The following is a 15,810-nucleotide window of genomic DNA, read 5'->3' on the forward strand; positions in this document are numbered from 1 at the left end:
TGCTAATATTCTAAATATTCAGTATGTTGATAACACCAATAATTATATTATATTTATTAATTGTAGAAAAAATGTATCGATAAACATTATCCTCTACCATTATCGCAAAATTATGAATATAAAAACATATTTATTAATATATACAATACAAACAATTTATTTATTCGGTGTACTAATATTGGGTTACTGTTCATAGGCTTTCATAACTCCTGTATTTTTGTTATAAATAAATTTATGTTGATAATTTATTTATTTAAAGTTGTTTTTATTTTATTATGTTGATAATTTATTATATTAATTAAAAAAAAAAATTCAGATATAATTTTAAATAAAGAAAAAATTTTAAAAGATTATAAAACAACTTGTCATCACATAATATACTGCCTCCCGTCAAAAATCATATGATAATTTATTTACTGTAAAGTGAAATATTACAATTATAATGTGAAAATTATAATAATGTTATTATTGCAAATGAATGTATTATATAATGGTATATTTTTTTCAACAATGTAAATGAAGTTACCGCCAATATATTACAAGTAATAACACGATTAGAAATTACAAATAAGTTATATACAATGTATAATATACGTGTGAAATACAAATATGTAAATTAAATTATGAGTGTTAATACAATGTTTATGAGTATGTTGACATACATATATAAATATAAATAAAATGAAATTACAATTACTTAGGAAATATTATTTAAATCGACAACTTGAGATTGTTAACAGGGCTTATTTTATGCAGATCTTAGACCTCTGCCAATCATGATGAATCATAATCGGATGATTTGAAAGAATTTGTTTGCGTTAGTGGTAGTGCATCATTAAAACCAATGTGGTTCTGTTCTTTGTTTGAATGTTTTGATTGTGTCCTTACATCTTGATTAGGATTATGTTTATTATTACTATCACTATTATTATCATTTGCATTTTTATTATTTTGATAAACAGGATTCTGTTGTCCTTGTAAATAAGGTACCGCGTTTAAATTTATATTAATGTTAAGATTAGTTTTTGGTACAAACATTATCTTCTATGAGAATTGACGGTTTTCGGAGGCATCCATACGTTCTTTGTAAAATCGAACGGTTGTTTTTTGTTTAGAGCTTGTAAAAGAGTCTTCCCTTTTCAGATACCGTTTTATGAATATGTTCCGATTTAGGAATATTCTCTTGACACGGCCTCTTTGTCCAATCAAACGTCACAGAACAGTGTTCTCAAAGTAGGCGCACACATCTGAATGAAAGTGTGTAGGGCACCGTCTTATTGAATTATAAATGAATCGTCATTTAACAAAGCCCTAAAGGATTGTAAAATTTATTTGTCCAGCATCTCCAATTAAGTCTGACCAGTAACTGTACCTTGAAAGAAACGGTCCGCTCAGTCCTCTTAATAATAGCCGACATCAGGCATTGAGTCCTGAAGATTCAAGGCGAGTAGACTCGCCTTGAATCTTTTTTGTTCTGTATTTCCTCCTCCATTGTCATCGTACATTGTACGTTACAGATATTTTCATATGTCCAATATCAGTTCACAATGTTTTTTTCTTGTCTCGAATGACAGTCGTGTTTGCAGCATCGCTACACTTTCTCAACTGATTACATCTCATCGCATTGATTAACTATTGTTGACCCGGGTATTGGTTTTTGTAAAAAGAAAACAAAAAATTAAATCCATCACCTGAAAAATAAATTCTACTAAGCTTTCCAAAATGATTGGCAAGAGTGGGGATTCATATGACAAAAGAAAAAACCGAGACAAAGTGAGACAAGTACGAACACTGACTGTTAGAATAGAAAAATTGTTCCACCGTATCAATCTTTTTTATGTCGACAGGGGAAAAATACAAGCCACTGCAACAAATTTTTGAACATTTATCGGAAGACAGTCTTTGATAATTTTTTGAAACTCTAATGGGTATAAAACGAAGTTTCAATATTGCCATCTGCAACCCTTACTAACTCAAAAAAGAAAATCCAAAAAATATCCTTCAAGACGTTACAAAACATTTACATACTAACTTAACCGTGAAGAAAAACATAAACAAGTTAAGAAGTTTTTGTAAACACTTTCAGTGTGAAGTGAAGGACACAAAACTTGAAAGCAACGTAGTAATGTAGCAGAAATTCTCATGTTGAAAAGACTCCATGTCAAGGAGGACACAGAATCAGAGAATAAGAAATCATGACATTATAAGCAAAAGAAAAAAGAAACCTCTCCAGTCTAATGGAATGGCTTCAAAATACCCAAGTTTCCAGTATACTATAAACAAAGATGTACTCGTATAGTCTTAAAGCCTATATGGCAATTTCAACAAAAATTACAAAAAAAAAACATACGAACATTAGTAATAAACAAAGCTGATCTCTTTATATTCAAAAATATCTGTGAAGAAATGGACTATTCTATTCCAAAAAAATCCGAATGTTACATTTGTTCTCACACATACCAGACTCTGGGACAGGTCACCGTATCCGAACACTAGCATTTCAGAGATATCTGCCTACAGGATCCTACCCCCACAAGGTGTAAGGCCTCACGTTGTCCTTGATGAACCACTGTGATTGACAAGATGAGAAATCGGATAATCCCAAACTATGTCCAAGGGCCTCCCATCGGCTGTTCTGCTCCTTTTTGGCGGTAGGCCCGAGCATGACACCGGAAGCCTCCAATAGTCAGAAGGTGAGATTCTTACATACGTTCTGTTTGATTTGGTGAACGAGATTATCAGGCCGGGAGCCATGCTATCGCGGTTAGGTAATGGACGGATGTGATACTGAATGAAAACACCGAAAAGACTCGAACAGTCAGAATGTAAAATTTGTAAATCCTTTACATTGTAGATGGTGTACAGAGATACCATTAAGTGAGGACACCAGAGGACTTCAAGTTTGACGGTGAATTTAGTAGGTAAGATCCCAATTCTTTACCAAGAATCTTGAAAAAAAATCTATTTTCGGTCTGTAAGCTGTCTGCGTTCACTGCGTAAACTTAAGTGTTTATTTCATCTATAGTTGTTAATTCATTCATCTCGCCCTTGGCGTTAGGCAATTGTTCTTTTTCTTTTGTTTCATGTCAATTACAGTTGCCCGAATGAAGAGGCCTGTACTTTCCCTTGTGCTGCCTTTTCAGGCATCACAGATGTTTCTAAGGTTACGGTCTGTAATTATTTACAACTGGAAATACGAAAGGCAGACTAAAGAAGAACGAAGAATTAACTACATCCCATGAAATCGAATCAGGTCCAGCCGTGACCGGGACTCGACCGATGCAAGTCGAGGAAAATGGCGAGAGTAAAGAACAGCCTAAGGATGTTAGTTAATTCACAACTAATCGACTTTCCTCTGCCATAGAATTTTGGCTTACTGTTAGGATGCGCGACTCCCTCTGAAGAAGGGAGTACAATGACTAGCAACCCATTTTCATTATATCTCGCTAAAAACGGTTCCTTTGCTTGAAATACTTTGGAATGACTTGGTGATTTACTGTACGGCCTTACAAAATTATCTATTTGATGTAATAATATCAACATTCTAAGACAAATACTGAACAACTGTAAACTTTTTCAGGAGGTAGAGACTACATAATTTATTTCATTTCGAAAACTGATAACATTTTCTTCTAATGAAAATCTAATCGTAATCTGTTGTACATTTACTATGAAACCAACATAGAAATTATTTTACCGAGTAATAATTTAATTAAAAATGTTATACATCTTAATAGATGTAGGCGCCAGAATGATACGTGTGATAGTAATTGGTAATTAATTTAACCAGCTTATTCATTCAACAATTTTCAATTTATTCAATATTTATTTATTATTCTAAATTCAAGTTCCTGTCATTCTAGATAATTAGAGAAGTGATTTAAAGAAATTTTAATCAATGCTAAAGTAAAGTTCAACAATCCAGAATAATTTTAAAAAACCCACCGGGTTGGTCTAGTGGTAAACACGTCTTCCCAAATCAGCTGATTTGGAAGTCGAGAGTTCCAGCGTTCAAGTCCTAGTAAAGCCAGTTATTTTTACACGGATTTGAATACTATACTTTGGTGGTTGGGTTTCAATTAACCACACATCTTAGGAATGGTCGAACTGAGGAAGTACAACACTACACTCATACATATCATCCTCATTCATCCTCTGAAGAATTATCTAAACGGCAGTTACCGGAGGCTAAACAGGAAAAAGAAAGAATAATTTTAAAATTCAATTAGTTGAGTGTTAGTTTAAAATCAGAGTAAATATAAAGAAGAGTCTTTATTATTACATTTATTATATCGTTAAAAAATAAAAATTAAATATTCTGCAGGGTTTTTATTAGACTGGTATCAGAAAGTTCTTTATTATTATTTTTTTTTTTAAAGATGAAGAAATAAGGTGCCAAAAGTTATTCAATTGTAGGACGATGTTATTCCTGGAAATTTAGTTTGTTAAATAGAAAATACATGTAATACCTAATTGAAGCTGATGGTCTGTTCGATTAAAATATTAAATTAACTGAAGTATTAACCTGTAGACGTGAATAGTTCTCGTAATAGATTCATATCTATGAACTTGATTAGTTCAGTATCGAAAAATTATCAGTTATGAAAGCGCTATTTAAATAGAATATAAAAATATAGGGATTGCTACGGTACAAAATGCATAATTTTTCTACCCTGAAGTAGAAAGATAATTGAAATAATGCTTGCTATGTCGGACAGGTATGAATGTTTTAAAAATAATCTGAATGATTTTCGTTTAATTAATGCGCTTTTATTCAGTCCGAATGATTGAAATCAAGTTTTGTAATAATCTATGTAAAGTGATGAATTATGCAAAACAGTTAATTTTCTAGCTGCCAATAAATAAGTTGGCAGCACTGTCTGTTTATTATCGACTCAATCACTCCACCGATAATTTTTAATCTTACTTAGTTTGATAATTTTTTATCTTGAATTCAGTAAAATTTTAATAAAAAAATTATGTTTAATTACAAACATTTCTCGAAAAATGTGAATACACACTGAACAAATGACAGTCATACACAACTGAACTGATACATCAAGATCAAAATTTAAAAATAAAGTTTCAGTTAATAAAACTTAGCTTTATTTATTTATCTTACTGAGTTTTTTTAATTATTTCATTTCAAGTACATTATTAATTTTTAAATAAGATAATATTATTAATAATAATGTGAATTTTTCCACCATTCCAAAACAACAGATGTTCAAAATGCTGTGGCAAGGTTCTTAGGCAACATTCCAGAAATGTTAACCAGCAGTGGGTAAAGCGTGGAGTAATTGTGTGTAGGCAAACGGGAACTGCAAGTACTTAGAAGGAAATTACACTACAGCCGATTAAAAACATAAGTAACAATTTTTATCGCATCAGTCTTGTAACTTTATTGTTGCACCTCGTATGATATCAGTTAAAAGTTTCATTAAACCAAAAAATATATTTGAACATAGTAAAACTTATGTAGTAAAGTCTATTTAGTGATATTGAAGTTATATTGAATATATTTTTGTAGAAATATAAAGCGATGTAATTCAGTTTTCTTGAATTTAATTGCACTGGGTGAAAAATTTTGAAATTTATTGCATGGAATCCTTGTCCAAGAAGGAACCTTTTACACCCCTTTCGGAATTTTTTAAATTTATTGTTATTTATTTAAATTTTATACATTTTTTTACTTTTTTTCTTTTAAATAAACTTAACCTTATTAAGTTTCCCGCTATGAATTAATTATACATTTTTTATTACTATTAGTTTTAAGTTTTTTAGTGATATTTTATCTGTGCTATTAGTTGTAAGATTTAGCTTTTAATTTTTAACATAGGTTTAGTTATTTTTGTTTAAACTTCCCGTTATCCGGGTTAAGGCCCCTTTACACCCTTCTTGGACTTTATTAAATTTTTTTATTTTTAGTTTTACGCTTATATTTTTAATTTTATTTTTACAGCTGTGAAGTGTGACATTATATGTCATACGTTGGGCATTAACGGCTTATATTAAAATTAGATCATTTATATGTGCAGTGCTATTAATAAATGATATTACTGATATGACAGAAGAGGGTTGCTCTAAAATTGCAACTTCAGCAATAGTCTTGTGCTACTTTTGAAAATTAAGACTCTTAAAAAAATACCATGCCAAAAATAATTCCGGTTGTTACAATTAAAAGTATGAGGTAAATATACATTTTTTATGGTAAGCATAATTTACCTTACTGCTAAACATAGCGAAGTAAAAACGTAGGCCATGTTTATGAGAAAAGTAGAGATGGATTTTTGTTGTGAAATGCAATATTTTTAAAAATATCATTTGTATTTTTAATTACAACCATATATACATAAGACAATACATAATTTAAAACAGTAATTCACAGTAGGGGACATGTATTCCAATAAGACATTGAGTGTGGCAAGACAGCCATACTCAATTGCTGTTGCAGTGGGATATTACAGGTAAGTACGGAACAAAGCTGGATATGATCTTTCTCTACTATATAGAGTTAAACTGGAGCAACAGTAATATATATATAAATAATATATATCTTTTTAATTCCTACTACTAGATATCACCTTAATTTTTGGTATGTAAAAATCTTCATGTGAATATCTAAAGTGCCGAAGATGTACGGTACGGTGGGTCAACAAATACGCTACTGCCACTGTTATTGTAGGTGTGACGTGCCTAACTACACCTTCCTTTGATTTATGTAATAAAATAAAAATATTGACTGCAATGTAAAATGCAAATAACCATATAGCGACCGGGATGCTTGTTTAATTTAGTAATAGGCTGACGCCCATTAAAAATTACTGAAGAATGATAATAAATTTTATGCGATGAAAAAACTCCAAGCCTGACTGGGATTCAAAACCAGAACCTTCCAAATGAATTTCAGACGCTCCGCCACTGTTGTAACAACAGTACTAGTTATAATTTCAGTTCCGGTAATTCAATAAAGTTGGAAGCATAATCTATCCTTAATAACACATTACAAATTAATTGCGTTAAAAGAAATTGAATATTTTAAAAATTGTTCCAATAATTTTTAAGTTTATTATTTTAATTTATTCATATAATATACATTTGAAAATATTCAAGTAGTTTTATTTTACGTCTCGTTTGAGTTTCAAAAATATCTTCAATATCGGCTTGGAAAAAAGTATGGATATTGTTTAGCGCGTAGATACAATTTTCGCAGAAGAGAAATTAACTAAAATCGTTATGAAAATCGGTGCAGCAGTTCTGCAGTTACAAAGAATATAAAAATTTTAAATGGAGACCCCCTCACACATGTTACTAAAATTTTTCCTGTCGCACTCGAATAAAATATAAAAATTTTTTAAAGTAAATAAATTTTTTTGAAAAGCTTTAAATTTAAAAAAAAACTTTACTACAACTAAATCTTGTCACCAGTTTCAAAAAATCCCCACAGAATTAGATAACTTACCCGGTAAAATTACGGGTGCAGAGAGTTTTACTCTCAAAGGACTTACTATTTAGGAGAAAATTAAGCGGAACATTCACGAAGTTTCTTTGCTAGTTATCAGAGAAAGTAATTCACATTATGTATTAAGTATTAAATACAGTATATATTGAAATTACCATTTTCATCTAAATCGACTTTATTTTTCCACTAATCCATCCCGCTATTTCGGCAGATGTCAACATAGAATTTGTCATTGAAAGAGCATTTTTTATAACAGTTGTCACGCCTACATTTCTCACCGAAGCTACTTCGTGCGCGTTAATAAGATATCGTATTGTCCTGGAATAAGAAGGCCACACCAAAATTAACTAATTCTGAAGTAGTCGATTTTTTTTCCGTCTGTTCCGACGAGTTTGCCGGAAACAATCAAATAACTTTCAGCTGGAACGGTATACACGTCCGGTTGATTTATAGGGATTTTAATCTCCTTTTCGATTTTATTCGCTAAGGAATAATGATTGTGAAATTGATTATATGTTAGGGACTCATCTGAACGCGCTACTTTATTAACTGTTAAATAATTCATCTCTATAGACAATGTTTAATTTCTTTTCAATAACGTAATGTGGCTTTTAAGTTTCCCGTCGACGATTTCAAAACCTAAAGATTTTAATTTTTTAACGCTTTCTTCGGTCAATTTGTAACATTTTTTAACATCAATTTCATCATCACTTTTAAAAACTAGCGGCATGTCTATCTAAAATAACAAAAATAAAAATAAAATTACAATAAACTGTTCAGAAATTCCGATGGGTCCTTGATTCTTTTAAATCTAACATCATGTTTACTCGTTCGCCGCGCAAATTTAATAAATTATCATTTTCATCGGTCAACGATATAACTAAATAGTAAATTGCTCTCATACCTACCGGTAGAAATTCAATATAAGGAGGATATTCTTCAATCATATCGCCCGGATCTACACTCAGTGGAAACTCATGTAAAATGCGGTCTTGATTTTCATTTCTATAACTGCCCGAAATAATGTTACATTTCACTCGTACTACATTCACGAGAGCGATATTTATTATTTGATCCAAAAGATGCGTCGTATTCGCTTTCAGAACTCTCGGCCCTTAGCCCAACAGACTGCCGATACTGCAATCTGTATCCGAAAAGTCTATCCATACAGTGCTTTTAATTTCACACTGTAACGTATTTGGGTTTGCTTGCAATGTGATGGTTTGATTAATTTTATTCATTTTATTCTGTATATAGTTACTGATACCTTCAATTTCATAACTACCTGTTGGTATTGTTATGTATTGCTTTTTTGTCAACACGTAATTATTATTTTCATCTTTCTTGACATCCTTTTCCAAAGCGAAACAAAATTTATTATTTTTGTTTTCCTCGACGTTCGGGATAGTGTTGGCAGTCATCAACCATTTGAGACCCGATTCGTATTGACCTTTTGAAAGTTCGATCGGCGGAAAAAATGATTTTTTAATCATCGAACTGTTATCATCAATCGATAATAGACACGACATATCTATTCAGAAAAAATAAAAAACAAAAAACGTATAATTTATTCGGATAAAAATTCTAAACATAATCGACCGCAAACCACATCATCGTCGGTTTGATATCTATTGTAATTGTACGTTACGTTGGAGTTTCTGAAATAATTCATCAGTTCTGGAGGCGGATGCGGATCGCCTATACTATCAAAATAATCTACGTTTTTGTCGATTTTTCGGAAACAAACCCAATGCGTACCGCGGCCGTTTGAAGTGTCTAAATTCACTATCTAGCATTCATTTTTCCAAATCTTTTTCGGTAAAGCGTCCAACATAAAAACACCGCGGAAGTGTGGAATTTTCAATTGTTTCGCATATTCAATCATTTCGTGATCGTACAAAGCGCGATTTGGTATTGAATTGATTTTTTTTTTCTTAGCCGTACCGCCGCCTTTCTTCAATCTGAATCGACCGCCAAATTTGGATTTAAGTTTCATCGCGTTAGTTACTGCGTAGGCGGCCGCTCTTTCAGTCAAACTGCTATCCGGCGCGAGCACACGTTCAGCAAGCGCTTTATCGGCTTGGGATCTTGTTTTATTCGAATAAGCTATATCGTGCAGTTTACACGCCTCATCTAATTTATTTATGCCTCTATCACCACGCTTCGACCTCTTATCCAAGTTCGTGCCCGGACCGCAATAATTGTAACCTGGAATATGAGCAAACGGTAATAAATCTACAGCCTTATTGATTACTGATCCGATTATACCGCGTCCACCTTTTTTCTTGGAAATATTTTTCTTCTTCACCTTCATATCTCTATATATAAATAAATTATTTTTTCATTCAAATACATTATTCATCGTGACGAACCAAATTTATTTTTACGCCATTATTATTGTTTTTATAAATCGCTTCCGAAATTTCCTTAATGGCCGTCTCTATCGCATCATCTATATATCTATCAACTTTTGTTTTAAGCTTGATGTTTTCATCATTTATAAATTGTAAAGTATCGTTAGCAAGCCTTTCCATTTTATCTTCTATGTACTTTCTAATAACCGCATAGTATGCATTTAATCTTTCCAAACGTATAAACTTTTCATAGAAATTGATTGTGTATTCATCAAACATACTTTTGGTTCGACGCAGATTCAACACGTCCGCATCATCGATAGGATCGCACATGTTACACAACCTATGATTTTTTATATCGTAGTTTCCATCGGTTATGATGGGGAAACCCGACGACATTTGTTTGGCATGTTTCAAATTCACCGCATCCGAATCACCGATAGGATCGGACACGTTGCACAATCTATGGTGATTTATATCATAATTTCCATCACTATAAACGAAAACCCTTCCCCAGGAGGCCCTCGTTTTCCCGCTGTTCGACGTCCATTACGACCTAATCTTAATCGTGACATTTCTATATTTGCAAAAATAAAAATTAAAAACAAATAATCTATTCTTCAAATTCAACTTGTTTCAATTCTTTAATTATGGATATCAGTTCGTTAGAAACGTCCTTGTTTCCGACGTCATATTCGCCTACAAGAGTATGCAATCTAGCTACCAGATCGTTTGGATCGTGCCAATATAAATAGACCGGATTATAATTGAGTTGCGCGTGCAACAGCCCGGTGCCGCTGAACGATGTTGATGGTGTTTTATATGGTGAAATTGATCTGACGGGTCTTTTTGAAGGGAACAGCTTTCTGATGACTTCGTTGTATTTGGAAGATTTATTCGTTTTTACTGCGCCAGCGTCCGTCAAGTGAGCACCGGTACGCTTCAACATTTCACCATAAGTTTGCATATCTGCCGTGTGAACTTTTGTCAGATCTGGATTTTGAAACAACAGCTGGAGGACGCCCGGTGTGGCCGAATATATCATCTCTCCCAAATGCATTTTATCACCGACAAATTCAATTTTAATACCGCCCAATGTAGCCGTATCTGTATTTTTCTCGTATTTCCCACCGTATCTAGAGATACTTTTGGACCAGTCCTCAACATTTGTATGTATGGTTTTATAGCTTCTGAATAATCTTCACTTGTAATTGTTTCTTGCGTCTCAGAAATTTGTGTAGATGGAGTGTCTGGCAAAACATCTATATATTTAACAGGCTCTTCGCCACCTTCATACGCAGTTTGAGTTCGTTCGCATGGTGGAGTTGTTTGTCGAGATAACATGGTAGTAGAAGCTACATATTCTTCATCATTTGAAAGTTCTAAATCTTGTTCCAATATACTCTCTTCACATCTCTCTTGATGTCTCTCTAAATTACTCATCAGTCTATCGCCCAATTCGCGTCCTACTCTATTTATATCAATTTCTCCATCGGTTGGAGATGAAGGAGACGGTTTTGGTTCATCTATTTTTTCTCTAATTTCTTGGATCGGTTCGATTATCGGTTTGAAACGTTTAGCGAATAAAGCTTCCTCTTCGGCTAAACCCAACATGAAAACCGCATGTTTACGTTTAAAATCTTTATTCAATCTATCAATTTCCATCATTTGCTTCTCCTTCTTATACATTGATCTATATATAAAAAAATAAAAAAATTGAAACAAATAATCTATTCATGTTCAACGCTGCGTTCAATCGATGATGATAAATTTATCCATACCGTTCCGATAGCGACCCTTATTTTTATCGCTTTCTTTATCGATAACTAGAAAATCATACCGATTCGCGTTCCAAACATGTTCGCATTAAGATTTAAAATCGTCAAAGGACATGTCGATGTTTACGTGTTCATCGTAAATGTGTTGTAAATTTAAACCGTCTTGTCTGAACAGAATTAGAAAATTGCAATTGTCCCGCACGAGTTGTTTTGGTATTTTCGAATACGTTTGCGCCAGATAGAAGCAATCAATTTTATTGTGACGACCTCTCGAAAAATAATCACCGATATTGTTTTGCTTTTGTTTGATTACATCGTTGAACACCATTATCGAATGTGGTTGAATCGATCCGGTTGTGGAAACTGATCGTTTTCACTGTATTCATTGTAACCCAATTCTGAATTCAACATTATCAGGTTTGATAACATTCTATATAGCGGTTGATGGAGAGATTTAGAGAAAATGTACAAGTCGTGAAAGCGTACTCCGTTTTCTTGAACTAAAAGATTGAAAACAAGATTTGTTTTACCGCAATTCGATGGGCCGCATACAATACATCTGATAGTGTTTGGCAAGAGGGAACCATGCTTACTTCGTTTTTTCAATCCGTATCCTTTCATTACGTTCATGATGGGAAATTTTGTTTTCTGTTGCACTTCCTTCATATCTCTCTCTTGTAAAAATATTTATGAATTTTTAACAAACTATTAGTTTGTTAAACTCACATCAATTTCGTTGACTTATGATAAAATTATTTTGAAATTTGTTATCATATGTCAAAATCATACGGATAAAACAGTGCTGTTTTATGCGAAATGGAGGCATCTCTATAAATACAACATCATTTCATTTGTCATGAAATATTGAAAATCATATCCTAAACATCAGTAAAATCAAAATTACCAAAACAATAAATTCCAACATTATAATCGAATCTATATTATGAAAAAAAAATTTTCCACGTAACAATATATTCACACTACATCATTCAAATCTATCCATGAATTGTAAGATTTATCAAAACCTAACCATTTTACATAGGCTTTGTTGCCGTTTCGTTTGAGAATTTTCTCAATTTGATATATGTCTGTGTTTTGTTTTTTTGCAATTCGTGTTGATAAAAACGACCTTTTAGAATTTTATTTCTGGAATCGATCAGTTCATAGGTTTCGGGTCGAGATTCCGAGTGAACAGTGTGTATTTTGAATATTTCATTCGTCCAATTGGGCAAATAATCCTTGTCGAATATCTTTTTATGTTTGCTTATACAAACGGGATCGTCGACTTGAAATTTAATCTTAACAATATTCGTTTTCCTGTTGTATTTTTCATATAAATTTGTGAGAACTTGCTGTTCATTTTTTTGATTTACATCTTTCGGTGAAGAGTTATACGGAGGAAATGAATTAGAAAATGGTTTTATAGAGGAAGAAGAGGAAGTTGAGGAGGATGAAATGGGAGAAACAATACTGAGATCTGAATTTAAGAGAGCATTAAAAGATTTAAATGACAGAAAGGCTCCTGGAATAGACGGAATACCTGTAGAATTACTGCGCAGTGCAGGTGAGGAGGCGATTGATAGATTATACAAACTGGTGTGTAATATTTATGAAAAAGGGGAATTTCCGTCAGACTTCAAAAAAAGTGTTATAGTAATGATACCAAAGAAATCAGGGGCAGATAAATGTGAAGAATACAGAACAATTAGTTTAACTAGTCATGCATCAAAAATCTTAACTAGAATTCTATACAGAAGAATTGAGAGGAGAGTGGAGGAAGTGTTAGGAGAAGACCAATTTGGTTTCAGGAAAAGTATAGGGACAAGGGAAGCAATTTTAGGCCTCAGATTAATAGTAGAAGGAAGATTAAAGAAAAACAAACCAACATACTTGGCGTTTATAGACCTAGAAAAGGCATTCGATAACGTAGACTGGAATAAAATGTTCAGCATTTTAAAAAAATTAGGGTTCAAATACAGAGATAGAAGAACAATTGCTAACATGTACAGGAACCAAACAGCAACAGTAGCAATTGAAGAACATAAGAAAGAAGCCATAATAAGAAAGGGAGTCCGACAAGGATGTTCTCTATCTCCGTTACTTTTTAATCTTTACATGGAACTAGCAGTTAATGATGTTAAAGAACAATTTAGATTCGGAGTAACAGTACAAGGTGAAAAGATAAAGATGCTACGATTTGCTGATGATATAGTAATTCTAGCCGAGAATAAAAAGGATTTAGAAGAAACAATGAACGGCATAGATGAAGTCCTACGCAAGAACTATCGCATGAAAATAAACAAGAACAAAACAAAAGTAATGAAATGTAGTAGAAATAACAAAGATGGACCACTGAATGTGAAAATAGGAGGAGAAAATATTATGGAGGTAGAAGAATTTTGTTATTTGGGAAGTAGAATTACTAAAGATGGACGAAGCAGGAGCGATATAAAATGCCGAATAGCACAAGCTAAACGAGCCTTCAGTAAGAAATATAAGTTGTTTACATCAAAAATTAATTTAAATGTCAGGAAAAGATTTTTGAAAGTGTATGTTTGGAGTGTCGCTTTATATGGAAGTGAAACTTGGACAATCGGAGTATCTGAGAAGAAAAGGTTAGAAGCTTTTGAAATGTGGTGCTATAGGAGAATGTTAAAAATCAGATGGGTGGATAAAGTGACAAATGAGGAGGTATTGCGGCAAATAGATGAAGATAGAAGCATTTGGAAAAATATAGTTAAAAGAAGAGACAGACTTATAGGCCACATACTAAGGCATCCTGGAATAGTCGCTTTAATTTTGGAAGGACAGGTAGAAGGGAAAAATTGTGTAGGCAGGCCACGTTTGGAATATGTAAAACAAATTGTTAGGGATGTAGGATGTAGAGGGTATACTGAAATGAAACGACTAGCACTAGATAGGGAATCTTGGAGAGCTGCATCAAACCAGTCAAATGACTGAAGACAAAAAAAAAAAAAAAAAAAATCTTTCGGTTTAAATTTTGTAGCCGAATGCACCGTATTATTGTATTCATCGACGAGATTTTGCAACATATTAATCCATTTATAGTTTCCGGTATTTATATAACGGTATAGCGTATGCAAACTTACTAAAACAATCGATAACGGTCAAAAAGTATTTGTAGCCGTTGTTTTGTCGTGAATAAGGTATCATTTTGACTATGTCTGTTTGGACTAAGTAATTTAGACTTTTTAATTCCGTTTTTCTGGTTGGATAATTGCCTCTGGCAGGCTTGTGGAGTTCTTTCGCCAAAACAGCTTTAATGGACAGCTTTAAAAGAAAAAAAATAATAACATAAATAATAATGTATTAAAGCCAAAAAAACTGGTATTTGTATCGATAATCACCAAATAGTTATCTTTTATCTGTTCGTAACAAACTCATTTCACATTTAAATAAATATTTTTTAAATTAATAAAATACTAATTCTAAGTTTCATTACTTTTATATATAGAATCATAAAAATGTCTAATATCTTCGATAAATTGAATAGCTTAAATTACAGCAATACTATTAAAAATATCGGTGAATTTACCTGTAATAAGGAATACAGAATTGAAAAGATGGAGTTTATGAATACTAGAAACGGTAAATCGATTATTGCGTCAATTGAAGGATTCGGGAAAATATTTTTACCACAAAGATTTAATAATCTTACAGAATCGGATTTGACCGAATTCAATAAAAATAAAGAACTTTATATAGTATATAACGGATTAAAGAAAATGAATAATGGACACAATTATCATGACATAGAATTTACATGCGGTATTGACATTGCATATTAAGTTGTACATATTTTAGATGTAATGTATTCGTTTTGTATGAAATGTAGATTTATCTATCTATATCTTTTATTCTATCGCGTAATTGCGTCGTTGTTGAAAAAAAATAAAATACGATCAAATTGCAGTATTTGTAAGGAAACTAAATTAACGTATATTAAAAAAACTAAACTAATTAACAAAATCGATTGCGGTAACAAAATGACATGAACGGACGTGTGTATGAAAGAAATGCAACGTAATCTCTATACATAGACATTTATTTATTGATATGAAACATGTAATAACATATATAAAATAAAAGAAACATATTTATTGACATACAATATAATATCAAACATTCAATTTTTTTCTTTTTTGCTAAATCTGGTTTATTTTTTCATGACCGTATGGAAGTGTATCTATATTAT

This window comes from Lycorma delicatula, chromosome 12 (genome assembly GCF_047948215.1).
Source record: "Lycorma delicatula isolate Av1 chromosome 12, ASM4794821v1, whole genome shotgun sequence".
Taxonomy (NCBI): Eukaryota; Metazoa; Arthropoda; class Insecta; order Hemiptera; family Fulgoridae; genus Lycorma; species Lycorma delicatula.